General features: G+C 44.5%; 1 protein-coding gene and 1 non-coding gene across 2 annotated transcripts in view; one reads left to right on the top strand and one right to left on the bottom strand.

Moving 5' to 3' along the window:
- The first annotated feature begins 9695 nt into the window (after window positions 1-9695).
- NCOA3 (nuclear receptor coactivator 3) overlaps window positions 9696-14553 on the top strand; it is a 127808-nt gene continuing 122950 nt past the window's right edge. Inside the window, exon 1 of the mRNA XM_052651346.1 lies at window positions 9696-9771. The gene's annotated coding sequence lies outside the window, so the exon portion shown is untranslated. The remainder of the gene's footprint in view (window positions 9772-14553) is intronic.
- On the bottom strand, window positions 13344-13415 carry TRNAY-GUA (transfer RNA tyrosine (anticodon GUA)). Its single transcript has one exon. It is a non-coding gene; the product is annotated as a tRNA-Tyr (tRNA).

Here is a 14553-nt window from a genome sequence, read left to right on the forward strand (position 1 = left end):
GACTGTAAATCACAGTGACAAATATATTTTGCATTGTGATTCAGTATTCACGTTTCTATATCTACTTGAGACAAACATTTTAAGAAATAATACATACCATGTGAAATCCTTTCTGACATTTGGTAAAATTCTATGACAGTTTTTAAAAATAGTGGACTAATCCCATGATGTTGGTTTCCAAACCTAAGACCGGGTTTTGTTTGACCCACTATCTAGAAAATGTGACATATTCTCATGAATTCAACTCCAGTATTGCCTTTTGGAGATACTGATTTTGGCATCTTCAAGGATGTCCTGTCACAGCTGAGCCCCAAAGCTCCAGCCTTGGTGACTCCTTCATTTCGAGACACTGAACCACTTTGATCCAAAACACTGCCATTGCTGAAGGACTGCCTTGTCTCCTCCCCACCATTTGCTCTGGTTCCATTCCTCTGTTGATGCTGGGAAGATCCTGTTTGATATCACTGAACTCCTGTGGAAGGAGTGTATTAGTAAGATCTCTGCTTCCTTCTTTGTAATCTGTGATGACTTTAATAGTAGCTACTAAAATGTTGCTTTAAAGTAAGAGGTACAACACACTGCTGTATTTAAAATGGTTAACTAACAGACCTCTTGTATAGCCCAGGGAACTCTGCTCAAAGTTAAGTGCCAGTCTGGATGGGAGAGTAGTTTGGGGGAGAATGGATACACGTGTATGTATGGCTGAGTTCCTTCATTGTTCACCTGAAACTATCACAACACTGTTAATTGGCTATACCCCAACACAAAATGTTTTAGGTGTTAAAAAATAAATAAATCAATCAAATTAGGAAAAAAAAAAGTAAACTGAGAGGTACAAGGAAATTCATTGTAATGGTAAAAGAAAGTAGAAAACCTGAATGTCGTTGATGAGTAACAGCCACCTACTCGCAACACTTGTTAAAAAGAGAAACCAGACAGCTCTCTATGAACCTTATCATGAGGTCCTTTGGGGCAATTTCCATGATCCATTTTTAAGTGATGCAACAAAGGCTGAAACGTGGTGAACAGTGGGCTCTTGTTTGTACAAGATGCAGCACATATATAGGGCAGTGTAAGCAAAGAGTGTCTGTAGAAGAACAAGTGAGAAAATGGTGGCAGCAGTGTCCCCGAAACACAGGTGGGAGAGACTTACTTTCCACTGTTTACCTTTTTGTATCTTTTGACTTTCTACCATTATTTAAAATATCTTCTTTTTCATATCCCTGAACAAGATATGAAACAAGATATGAGCAAGATGGGTACTTTTCATAATTGCATTAACCACAATGGGTACTTAAAAAAAAAATCCACCCCAAAATAAAGTGATTTTAGCATATCCGTAGAGTCGCACAACCATCATCACTTCGTTATTTCAAAATACTTTCGTCAGGCCAGAAAGAAACCCAGTACCCCACCTCCAGCAACCAACCACCAGCATCCCCATCCTCTGATCCCGAGCAACCATTTATCTACTTTCTGTTCTATAGGTTTGCCTATTTTGAACATTTCATCTATAACAAGATTCATATAACATGCACCTGGCTGCTTTCACTCAGCACCATGTTTTCAAGGTTCATCCACGTTATAGCATCCATTAACATCAGTACTTTGTTCTTTTCTATTGGGCTTCCCTGGTAGCTCAGCTGGTAAAGAATCCGCCTGCAATGCAGGAGACCCAGTTCAATTTCTGGGTCAGAAAGATCCCCTGGAGAAGGGATAGGCTATCCACTCCAGTATTCTTGTGCTTCTCTGGTGGCTCAGCTGGTAATAAATCTGCCTGTAATGAGGGAGACCTGGGTTCGATCCCTGGGTTGGGAAAATCTCCTGGAGGAGGGAAAGGCTACCCACTCCAGTATTCTGGCCTGGAGAATTCCACGGACTGTATAGTCCATGGGGTTGCAAAGAGTCAGACACGACTGAGTGACTTTCACTATTCCCCTGCGGGATAGACCTCTCTGGCTTAACCATCCATCAGCTGATGGTCACTTGGGTTGTTTCCAGTTTTGGCCAGTATGAGTAATGTTGCTGTGAAGATTTTTGTGTAAGTGTTTTGTGTGGACATATGTTTGAAAGCTTCTTGGATATAAACCTAGGAATGGAATTCCTGGGTCATGCAGCAACTCTGCATTTCACATTTTGAAGAGCCTCCAGACTGTTTTCCAAAATAGCTGCACCATTTTATAGACCCACCAGCAGTGTACACAAGTTCCAATTTCTCTTTATCCTTTCATCCTTGCCAACACTTAAAACATTTTTTAAGCATCGGGTAGCAAATGCATTTAAGAAGTAAATTTCAGGGTCTTCCCTGGCGGTCTGGTGGTTAAGACTTGCACTTCCAATGCAGAGGGTAAGGGTTCAATCCCTGGTTGGGGAACCAAGGTTCCACATGATCCCAAAAAAGATTTAAAAACAAACAGCCAAACTACAAAATAAAAAAGGAAAGAAAAATAAATCTCAGAAAGGAAAAAAGCCAGAAGTGAGCTGGGCTTAAAACTCTTCCAGCTGTGGAAAGTCTTTTGCAAGCTGTGGGGAGGGAAAGTCTGCTGCAGCCAGCCCCGGTGCCAATTTAAGTGGGTTCATGTGCCGTCTCCGGCATAGATATCACAGGTTACCACACTGATCTTGGTGAAAAGCAAGAGGCATGTTTCCTCTGGATTGAAAGTGTTGGGCAACTCTTTACTACCAGAAATTTGCCTTAAATGTGGTTCTTTGCAGCGGTGTTTCCCCCACTTTGAGCAAAACAAAGCGTTCACTGACTCTAAATCTCTTCTGTCTTTCTGCTGCTCCCCCCAGCTGTGTGCCCTACATGAATAGTGGAATGGCTCAGAGTACAGTCTGGGCATGGGACTGGGCCAATGCCAGCTCATTTTCAGATTAAGTATTTTGAAACTGAGTTTTAGACATGTACAGGGTTAGGTATCCACCCGAGCAATCTATTTTCACTTGCAGGGAAATTTCAGACTGTAATAACTATAATGAGGCAAAATGGGGGGAAAAGGAGGAAATTGTTCCTAACCTTTGGATATTAATCCCTGCAAGCCTCGACTTTGGAACTGCCACCCAGAATCATTATTAACATTTATTGAGGGTGTGCTCTGTGTTTGACACTGTTCTTTGGGCTTTTACTGTATTGTTTTATTTAATCCTCATTATAGCCCTGTGAAATAGATATTATTATTATCATTGCGGTTCCCATTTTAGGAAGTGGAGGCACAGACAGTCTGAGGAACCGGTTATTAGCATACAGATTTATAAGTAGCAGAACCAGCTGAGCAATTCAGGCAGTGAGTACTAAAGCCCACACTCTTAACCACTAGGCTGTATGGTTACACAATGATAGAGGGACTGTGAGAAAAGGCAAGGACAGAAGCAGAGACTCTGGGCTGGACCAGGCACCTGAGAAGCATTCACTGGTCCACTTACTGTGACTGAAGTAGCAAATGCTTGGGTTGCCAGAGTTCCTTGCAGTGAGGGTGACCCTGTGACCCATATCTCCACTGTAATGAGAGGGAAAGGGACATTTGTTTGGGAAGTGGGGAGCACTGAGAGGGAAGGGAGTAATTTTGGGAAAGAGTTTTATATCTGAAAAGAATAAAAGGTTAATAATGTTTCTTTCGACACTTATTCACTCTTCTGCTTCCTGCATTTGGACTCGATGGTGAGCTGATGTGTTGCATCAGGTGTGGCAGTCATCTTGAACCTGTGAGGCTATAAGCTAAGGACGGAAAGCCAAGACACCGAGGATGGGGGGGGCAGAAGAATGGTGAGGATCTTGGTCCTTGAAACTCTGAAACTGTCTGCCTCTAGACAAGTTTTGTTTGGCAATTAAATGTCTTTATTGTTTTTGCATCTCTGGCGAGGCAGTAAAGCATAATAGTTAAGAGTATGAGCTTGTAAGCCCTGGTTTATATCCTCACTCTAACACTGAGTGCCATACCCTTGGGCAAATTAGCTTCCTTGTTCAATGCTCCCCTTAACTCATCTGTAAAATGGAAATAATGAAAGACCCATTGCTTAGGGTTACTGTGAGGGTTAAATGAACTAATATAATTAAAGAACTTTGAATAGTGCCTGGTAAGTATAGGGCTTCTATGAGTGCTGGCTAGTACTAACCTTTTTTCTGCTCTAAGTTCCACTTACTCCCCCTCACCACTCCCCCCCCACATTCAAACTTGTTATTTTTATTTTGGAAAATTTCAAGTCTACAGAAAACTTGCAAGAATAATGAATAACTACCTATGTACCTCTGAAACTAGATTTACTAATTGATAAAATTTTGTTGCATTTGCTTATGTGCACAGTGTGTGTATTTGTGTATGTGTGTGTGTGTGTTTTTCCCCTACCTGAATCATTTGAGAATAACTTATAGGAGGCGACTTAGCACTATTATCAGTCTGATAGTGTGTTATTTGCATATTCAACATGTGACCCAATTGAACGTAGACCAGTTGAACAAATTCCTCTTTTTAAAAAAATAATTATTTATTTTTTTGGCCGCACTGGGTCTTCACTGCTGCTCGAGGACTTTCTCTGGTTGCGGTGGGCAGGGGCTAACTGTTGGTTGCGGTTTGCAGGCTTCTCATTGCGGTGGCCTCTTTTGTGGCATAGTGTGGGCTCTCAGGCATACAAGCTTCAGTAGTTGTGACAAACCATCTCAGCAGTTATGGCGCATGGGCTCAGCTACCCTGGGGCATATGGAATGACACCCGGGATCGAACCTGGGTCTCCTGCATCGGCAGGTCGATTCTTAACCGCTGGACCACCAGAGAAGTCCAACTTTCTCCTTTTTGAATTTGAATCTCAGAACAGGGTGATAAGAAGATGAGATAAAATGACTGATCTTCTCTAGATTTACTGCTGGTCACAGATAAGATGTTCAGGATCTTTGTTTCCCCTAGCTTTTGACATTTCTGGGCCTGATGCTTCAGTTGTTGCTTTGATTCTGTGAGTTCTTGTGTATCATTTTACTACCTTACAGAGTCTGTTGTTGTTGCTGGTTGCCCGAGAACCCTAGCATAGCTGCCCTTGAGGAAGTGAGCCCCCACCCTGGGAGCATGCAGGAGAGGCTTTGTGTAATCAGACATATCATAAGGAGAATCTCTTAATTTTTGGAGGTCTTTAGCTACATGACATTCTAACCCCATTTGCACCAAGTTTATGCTTCTGTGTCACCAGGCCAAACAATTTTATTGGAGTAATTTCAGAATTTGAGACTATTCTTCTTGCCTAGTGAAAGTTCTCAAGCACGATTCAACAAAAGTCCACACATACAGACTATTTGAGTTATCGTTGTTGTATAATAAACCACTGGAAACTTTAGTGGCTTAAAGAACAACCATTTTGTTATCTCTCATGATATTGTCGGAGAAGGCAATGGCACCCCACTCCAGTACTCTTGCCTGGAAAATCCCATGGACGGAGGGCTGGTGGGCTGCAGTCCATGGGGTCACTAAGAGTCAGACACGACTGAGCAACTTCACTTTCCATTTTCACTTTCATGCATTGGAGAAGGAAATGGCAACCCACTCCAGTGTTCTTGCCTGGAGAATCCCAGGGATGGGGGAGCCTGGTGGGCTGCCGTCTATGGGGTCACACAGAGTCGGGCACGACTGAAGCAACTTAGCAGCAGCAGCAGCAGCATGATATCGCAGGTTGATGGGGCTCAGTGGGTGATTTTTCTTTTCCAGATCTTGTTGATGGGGGCTGTAGGGACTGGAATGTGCAAGAAGGCTGACTCACGTGGCTCTTGCCTGGGTCCTTCGCTGGAGCTGTTGACTGGAGTGCTTTAGTTTTCTTTCCCGTGGCTTCCATATGTGGCTTGGCTTCCCACAGCATGGCAGCTAGGTTCCGAGAGGAAGGAAACGGAAGTTGCCAATCTTCTTGAGGCAGGCAGATATTCTGGTAGCACCCGTCACACTTACCCCTGCTGGGGCTGAGGGTCTCATTGCCTTGTATGAGGGCAGGGCAGGGAGTGAAACAGGAGGGAAGAGGGCAGGGCGTATCCTTCAAAAGAATGACAGCCATAGAACACGACAAAAAAAAAAAAAAAAAAAAAGATTAGAACCAACTGGGTCCAAGATGGCAGAAGATTCAACTTCCAGTAGACAGTGAGCCTCATCATATGCTCATTGCAATACTTTTGCATGCTAAATGACACACCTACCAGCACCATGATATTTCTGAGGCTAACCATAAAAGGCTTAAAAAGTGGACAGTGGCCCAATTCCTTGAAGACTCCACCTCTTTCCTAAAATAGTTGGACTAATCCTCCCACTCATTAGTCTATGAAATTACCCAGCCCATAAAAACTAATCAGCCCATGTTTCAGGGTCTCTTATCTCGTGAGATGGCACATACTCTGTGGAGTGTATTTCTCTCTAAATAAATCCACTTCTCACCTATCACTATCTTTGCCTCTCACTGTATTCTTTCTGTGACAAGACATAAAGAACCAGAGCTTTGGGACTTCTATGTGATTCAGTGGCTAAGACTCCAGATTCCTGATGCAAGGGGCCTGAGTTTGAACCCTGGTCAGGCAACTAGATCCCACATGCATCAGGGAAGATGGAGGTGCCACAGCTAAGAAGATCCAGTGCAGCCAATTAAATTGAAAAAAAAAAAAAAAGATGACAACAAAAACAACCTGTGCTTCATTAGATCCTGAGACCAGGTGTGTGATCTCAATGAAAAGACGGTGGGTTCAGACTGGGTTTGAGTCCCAGTCTGTTGTGCAGTTTCACCACTGTAACACGTTCAGGTTGGAAGTGACATAACTTAATATATGTTTTTCCAAAGACCCCTCTAGCAACTGAGTGGGGAATGGCTTTGTGTGTGTTCAGTTGCTCAGTCATGTCCGACTCTTTGCAACCTCATAGGCTTTAGCCCACCAGGCTCCTCTCTCCATGGATTATCCTGGCAAGAATACTGAAATGGGTTGGCATTTCCCCCTTCAGGGGATCTTCCTGATCCAGGACTCAACCCCACATCTCCTGTGTCTCCTGTAAGGGCAGGTGGATTCTTTACAGCTGAGCCACCTGGGAAGCCTGAGGAGTGGCTTATAGGATGACTAATGACAGGCAAGGAGAGCAGCTAGCTGTGGTTGTGCAGGTGAAATGTCACCCGGGGTCGTCTTATTTCATCTCTGGAATCTTAACATGTAACATGGTACTTGGTATGCGATGCTTGATGAGAGGGTGAATTCATCTATGCAGTAAGCATTCAGTTCCGTTCAGTGGCTCAGTCGTGTCTGACTCTTTGTGACCCCATGGATTGCAGCACGCTATACTATTGCTAAGCTCTGTTGTGAGTGCTAAGAGAATATGTCAGAGAACAAGACTCCAAAACGCTACCTTCATGGAGCTTTCAGTCTAGTGAGGAAAAGAGATAATCAGCATTAAAACCAAACAAAATTCCATGGTGTTTCTGATGATAGAAGTGTTGCAGAGAGAAATGAAGCAAGGAAGAGGAGTAGGGGAAGCTGGGATTGGAGTGGGTGGGAACTTAAAATAGAGAAAACAGGGAAGGCCTCCCTGAAGCAGTGACATTTGAACAATGACTGTAGGGGAACCGAGAGAGTGAGTGATTTGGATTTTCTGGAAAAAAGTGAACAAGGTAGTGTTAGTGTTACTTGCTCAGTCATGTCTCACTCTTTGTGACCTCATGGGCTATAGCCTGCCAGGATCCTCTGTCCATGAAATTGTCCAGGCAAGACTACTAGAGCGGGTAACCTCCCCTTCTCCAAGGGATCTTCCCGACCCAGGGATTGAACCCAGGTCTCCTGCATTGCCAGTGGATTTTTTACCGTCTGAGACCAGAGAAGCCCCCAAAATAGCAAATGCAAGACCTTTGAGGCCAGAGTGTGCTAGGAATGTTGGATGGACCCCAAAGAGTCCAGTATTCCTGAAATACAGTGATGAGTGGATGAGAAGTGGGTGATGAGCTTACAAAGAGTTGGGGAGGGCAGAGTCAGGTTTTATGGGGCTTTGCAGGTGACTGCAAAGAGTTTGGAAGACAAACCTCAAGGGACTTAGTTTTTTCCCAGGATCCCTCTGGCTGCTCTATTGAGAACAGACTCCGGGGAAAGAGTAGAATGGATGCAGGGAGAACAATGAGAAGGCTCCTGCGATAGAGCACGATGCAGACGGTGGTGTATGGAAGCAGGCAGAAGAGTGAGGAGGCTCCAGCAATAGTCCAGGTGGCAATGGGGGTGGTGGAGCTAGCAAGTGGTTACTTATTTTATTCTGCTGCTGCTAAGTCACTTCAGTCGTGTTCAACTCTGTGCGACCCCATAGACAGCAACCCACCAGGTTCTTCTGTCCCTGGGATTCTCCAGGCAAGAATATGGAGTGGGTTGCCATTTCCTTCTCCAATGCCTGAAAGTGAAAAGTGAAAGTGAAGTCGTCAAGTCGCTCAGTCCTATCCGACTCTTAGTGACCCGATGGACTGCAGCCTACCAGGCTCCTCTGTCCATGGGACTTTCCAGGCAAGAGTACTGGAGTGGGGTGCCATTGCCTTTTATTCTAGTCATGCTCAAAACATGTTTTATTTTTATTATTATTTTTTGAAGTGGACCATTTTTAAAGTCTTTGTTGAATTTGTTTCAACACTGTTTATGTTTTGTTGTTTTTTTGGCTGCAAGGTGTGTGGAATCTTAACTTCCTGACCAGGGATGGAACCTGTACCCCCTGGATTGGAGGGCAAAGTCTTAACCGCTGGACTGCCAGGGAAGTCCCTCAAGTTATTTAACACTGATTCAATATTATTATCTATTATATAGTCTGTATTAAAATTTCCTCCAAGGTCCTTTTCACAATAAACGAAACCTGGATCCAGTCAAGGTCCACCGTTTGCCTTTGGTTTTTATCTTTCATGCTGTGGTATTTTTGAGTCCAGGCTTGGTATTTTGTAGCAAGCCCCACATTCTGTATTTGTTTCTTTTTTGTTTTTAGTTATATTCAGGTTAGCATTTTTTGGCAAAAATACGACGGAGGGGGCGTTATATTTTTCCTATTGCATCATATCAAAAAACATATACGTCGATTTGGTCCATTATTGGTGATTGATTTGATAGCTTGGTTAAGGTGCTGTCTGCCAGATGGCCCCAGTGCAAAGCAGGCTCTTCCGTTTTGTAGGTGATGAGTACTCCGTGGGATGATACTTTGGGACTGAATATACAGTAAATGTGCTATTGCCCAATAATCTTTCATCCAGTGACTTTAGCTAATGAACAGCCCTGTGCTTTCCGACCATGCGCCTGTCTGCTCCTTTGAACACAGGCTACGAGTGGTCCCTGAGGGATGCTTGTTTTGAGGATCAGTGCCTGGCATACAATAAACGCTCCATAAATGTTATTACTGGACGAAAGCAAGTATGAAGAAAATTAAGGGCCAGGCTAGGGTTGCACTCCGTACCCCCGGGGACCGCCGCAGCTCCCAGCCTGTAAGTCAGTGCCAGAGGCCCTGACGTCCACGCGGCCACGCCCTCGCGCCGCGGAAGCCAGACCGGGCTGGACCACCCAGCGCCCGGGGCCGCGCAAGGCCCCCTGGGACCGGTAGTGCTGGGCGTGGCCGCAGGACTACATGTCCCGTCGGCCTCCGCTCCGCGGCTCCCGGCGGCGGCCGCCTCAGCCCCTTCACAGCGACGGCGGCGGCCGCGGCGGCTGAGTCGGTGGCGGCGGCGGCGGCGGCGGCGGCGGTGGCGGCTGCTGCTGCTGGCTGAGGAGCGACGAGTTTCCGATTTAAAGCTGAGCTGCGAGGAAAATGGCGGCGGGCGGTGAGTGGAGATAAAGGAAGAGCGGCGGCGGGCGAGCGGGTGGAGGGCGAGGCGGAGGAAAGAGGGCGAGTCCCCCCGGGCTGCGGCGAGCCCGCGGCTCCGGCTCCGCGGAGGCGCTGAGGGGCGCGCTGCGCGAGGGGCGCGCGGGGACACTTTCGGGGTGTCGGGGCCGCGCCGCTCTCCCGCAGCCTCTGAGCGGCCCGCGGCCGCGGGAGGGGTGTCGAAGCTGGGCGGCAGCTAGCTTGAGGGTGCGAGGGGGGTCCTCGCACCGAGGGGGTCACTCCGAGGAGTTTGGGGGAGACCGCGGGGGGTCCACTCTTTCCTCCTGTCCCTGAAGTTTTACCCTCCTGCAGCCCTCGGGTTGCTTCTGAAAGCTCCCCACGACCCCCACCTCCCGCCGCCTCGGTGTCTCTCGGTTCTTCAGAAGAACTAGAGGGCGGGGGGAAGGCGCACTGCTCCCCACTCAGCCCCAGCCCAGCCTCCGAGTGGTACCGAGAAGCGGCTGGGATTTTGCTGCCGTGTTTCCTCCTGCACTTGGGGCGTTTTAAAGTATTTTTAACCCAGATTATCTGTGGGATTTCCATTTTGGGCACGGAGAGATTCTCAGCAGTTTTTCTCAGTAAAAAGGCATTTTTGCTACCTCTGGTGTGAAGGCTGGGAAATGGCAAGTGGAAGTTAGTGAATTAAATATGGGGTTGGGCTGTCTTTATCGTTACTTTCCCACCCCCTCCCCCCTTTCCCATCTCTGATCTTCCTACGTACTCAATTTGTGATGGTTTAGAGAAACTGTTGGTTTTGCACATGCTTTAGAAAAGCAATCCACGAGTAGCTGGGAGGGCTTAGTTGCTTCCTAGGCAGTTTAAGGGCACTCAGGGTGGAAAAGTTCACCAAAAGAGCAGTTGTGAGAGGCAGAGAGCATCGTCTCGAAATCTCACAAGCGGGAGGAGTTCGGGCTACTCAAATGAAAAGACAGGGAAAGGTCTGAAATTCTCTTGAAGTAGAAACTTTTTTCCCCCCTCCCGAATGTGAAGACTTCCTTCTTGATCGTTTTGAGCAGCAGCGCTTCAAAGCCAACCTGTTTTTGTTATTAAGCCTGTACCCTAAAGAAACAGGAAGGCGAGTACCAGCTGTCTTGCTGCAGTGGTTTGAAATGGAGTTGAATGAGATGAGTGGGAGTGCTAGTAGTATTGAGTGAGATTGCGGCATCTCCTCGGTTCAAAAGCTTGGGCTCGGATCCACCTTACTGGTCCCTGGCTGCAAAAACACTTCAGTATTTGTTGCAGCAGGTTGTTTAGAGGATGATGGAAAAAACAAAAAAAACTTAAAGTCTTGTGATTGCCACATAAACCAAAATGTTAAATAGAAATCTGTAAGTTTTGTGAAATGTGCTTTCTTGAAAACATATTCAGTTGTTGCTTGTTTGTTTAGTATAGGTTATGTCCCATATAACTGGTCTCGGGACTACTGGGAGGGTACAAAAACATTGAAAATGAGCCTCTCTCCTATTCTAAACCCTCCAGTTCCCATTTCCAGGAGGCAACAATTCTTACTGGTTTCTGGAGTATTCTTGGTGTTTGGAATAATTATTTTAAGAATTTTCATTTGAAACACATTCCTGTTGGATAGCAAAAGCAGGGAAAGAAAATGAACCAAAGAAAGGGAAAAATGGGTGGGAATACAGTTTCCCTTTTACTATCTTCAACAATTGTTGATGGCGACTAGAGAAGCTCTTCCAAACTTACCGGTTGTGTTGCCTTATCTCCTAACACCCTTAAGGAAATAACAATCTGTGGGGCTTCAAGGTGAAGAATCCTGCCAGGGCTCATTGTTTGTATGTAAGATGAAGCCTCCGTTTGTAACATGTAAAATGATACTGAACAGTAGCTTCTGTCACCGGAGGTTCCTTCAGGTTCTGCATTTAAATGAGCAGTAATCTAGATTGCCAGCGACCCCAAATTATAGGGGAATTTTATGTATCGATAGAAATGACTTAATTGTCCAATTAGCATTTTTAAAAAGGCATATGCCAGCTTCTGGTATATAGAAGAACATTTTGGACATGAGGATTATGGACTAAGTGGGAAGCTGCAATATTTGTAGAACAGTTATTGGAAATATGTCCACCTTAAAATATTCTTTCACTCCAGAAGCGTTGAAAATGCATAACAACCCTAGCATAATTAACAAGATTAAAAAAAAAGTTTTAGAATGGTGGTTTTAAATTTCCCAACACTAACAGTTCATTAGAAAAATGATATTAAAGACTAGGGGATTAATGACTCTATTAAATATACATTTTGAAACTGAATATTCTGTGCTTTTTTTGCCATGTAGAAATTATTTCCGTACGTTGAAGCCCGCACCCCACAAACAAGCTAGAATTCATTCACTACAGAGTGAATGTTCTGTAGGACCCTCGATCCTTTTTCTAGGAGACATACAAATAAAAAATAGTTTTTGAAGTGATTACGTACCAGTACCTTCTTGATTGGTCATTTGAAATAAACTTTCTGTGTCAGGTATGTCAGGGACATATTAAAGATAAAAAGGTTTATTTTTTTCTTTTAAATTCGGTCCTTTGAGCGTTAGCAGTATGATTCTAGAAAAGTTCCTTTTGATTTGGAGACGAGTAGGTTTTTTTTTTTTAAGACTAGTAGGTTTTTGAGAAGTCTCTTAAAAGAATGACTTAACATTTTAGTTTGGACAATAGGGTAGGATAAAAAAATGCGAACTACTATTGTCCTATGCTTTATCGGTGTTAAAATAAATGGCTTTAGGGTTTCTTTCTGCATTTCTTTTTTAGACTATATAATTTTGAGCCTTGGCCAGAGGATGTGGACAACTTTTGAAAACTTTTAATTTGTTGCAAGTTTAGAATGAATATAGCCTTTATGATGATAGGCAGCCAAGTGATCACAGTTTAACAGTTGTTACTCTTTAAATGCTACCAGGACTAGAAAAAAGTTGCTGATCCTGATTGAAGAGGAGCTGCAGTTTCTTGAAGGTTAAACCAGGGAGTACCTATCCCAGTTTGGTTTGAATTCACTGTACTCTGTGGTGTAGAATATTCCTTTTTTTGCTTTATTGAGTGGTTAAAGCTTTGGGAGCAGGAAATTAGTATTGGAAATGTTGGTAGCTTTTCTTTTTCCTCATAATTCAACACATTAAAGAAATAGGTCTGTCTTTAGATTTTCAGACATAGTATTGAGGTTGAGTGCTGCAGTAACATGTGGGCATCTTTTTTCATTTTATGAGTGCTTTTTGGGGTTGGGGAGGGGATGACAAGATGAACATTTCACTTAAGGTGGAGGAGGGGCTCTGTTGTAATGAAGTTTAGTCTTTCACTTTATTAATGCTAGGTAAATTCATTTGGCCCATTGGTTTTCTGACAGGGTTTCTGGGAAAAGAATATTTTGAGTTAAAGATGCAGTTTAGCTAGGACAGGACAGAGTCGCTCAGTCGTGTCCGACTCTTTGCAACCCCATGGACTGTAGCCTGTCAGGCTCCTCCGTCCATGGAATTTTCCGGGCAAGAGTGCTGGAGTGGATTGCCCTTTCCTTCTCCAGGGGACCTTCCCGACCCAGGAATCGAACCTGGGTCTCCTGCATTACAGGCAGACGCTTTACCGTCTGAGCCACCAGGGAAGCCCCTAGTTTAGCTAGAGCTTAACCTTATTTTCAACTCCCTAACAAATGGTGGAATTGACTTGAGTTTAATCGCCTTTCCCTTTCCTACCTTCTGGTGGAGAGTTGTTAAATGAACAGGAAAATGGCCAGAAGATACACAGCAGGAGTTGAACGGAAGGCCTGCAGTGTCTAGAAGGCTGATTTAGCCCCAAACTGGATGATCTTCTTAGACCACATACTGCCAGTTCCCAACTCTGTCAGGGTTATCTCAGCTTGGTAGTTTCTTTGGCCTAGGTCAGGTGGCAGGGGGCAGTAATAAAACTGCCTGTGTGGTAAATGTTGTGGCTTGGAGGCAGAGCAAAGAAGCCTGACCTGACTGGCAGAGAGGCTTTACCTGTTTCGAAGAATAGTGAGCTAGTGTTTCCGTGTTTGTCCTTTTCCTGTTTTTCATTAGGAATGTCTATGTCCTATTTTTTCTCTTCTGTTAATATTTTTAATTGATGTGTTCTCCCAAAGAGTGTGATTTTGTGTTCACCTATGAAGGAATTCTTCTGAAATTTTAATTTAGTTAGAGCTACAGGTGAGGGTTCTGAAACTCCACTTTTTGGAAAGTAGGCTGACTAGATTGCCAAGTTTAACCTCTTCATCATGAATAGGATGAAGAGAGGATTTTGGCCCGGATATCCCATAGTAATAGGTAATCTAGAGCTCCCTGGGGGCTTTGCTTTTGGTGGCTGTGGCAGCTGAGTAGGAGTGGTGGATGGATAGATGGGGGAAGGACTGCAGAAGTCAGCATAATCCTCAATTAGGATAAGCCTCATGGTTAATTGAATGTTGAGTGTACAGGTTAAATCCCATTATAACAAACTCCAGGGGACTGGCTAAATTATTTTGTTGTACTGGGACTCGCTTTATGGACTAAATAAATTGAAATAAATTGGTCTTTATGTTTTTGTTAGAGATGCTGGAAAAACTTTCGTTTTGTTTATGGCACACTGTTTATTGTAACAGTTGGAAAGTTGTTACTTATGAGCCAGTGTGTTTGTGTTTCACCTTCATTTTTAATGCTTTTGCCTTTAAACAGGAAGGAACCCTTGGTGAGCTGAGCAGATAATCTGTCCCCCATACTTCCCCCATGGCTCTGTCTAGAGTAACT

This window comes from Budorcas taxicolor, chromosome 13 (genome assembly GCF_023091745.1).
Source record: "Budorcas taxicolor isolate Tak-1 chromosome 13, Takin1.1, whole genome shotgun sequence".
Classification (NCBI taxonomy): Eukaryota; Metazoa; Chordata; class Mammalia; order Artiodactyla; family Bovidae; genus Budorcas; species Budorcas taxicolor.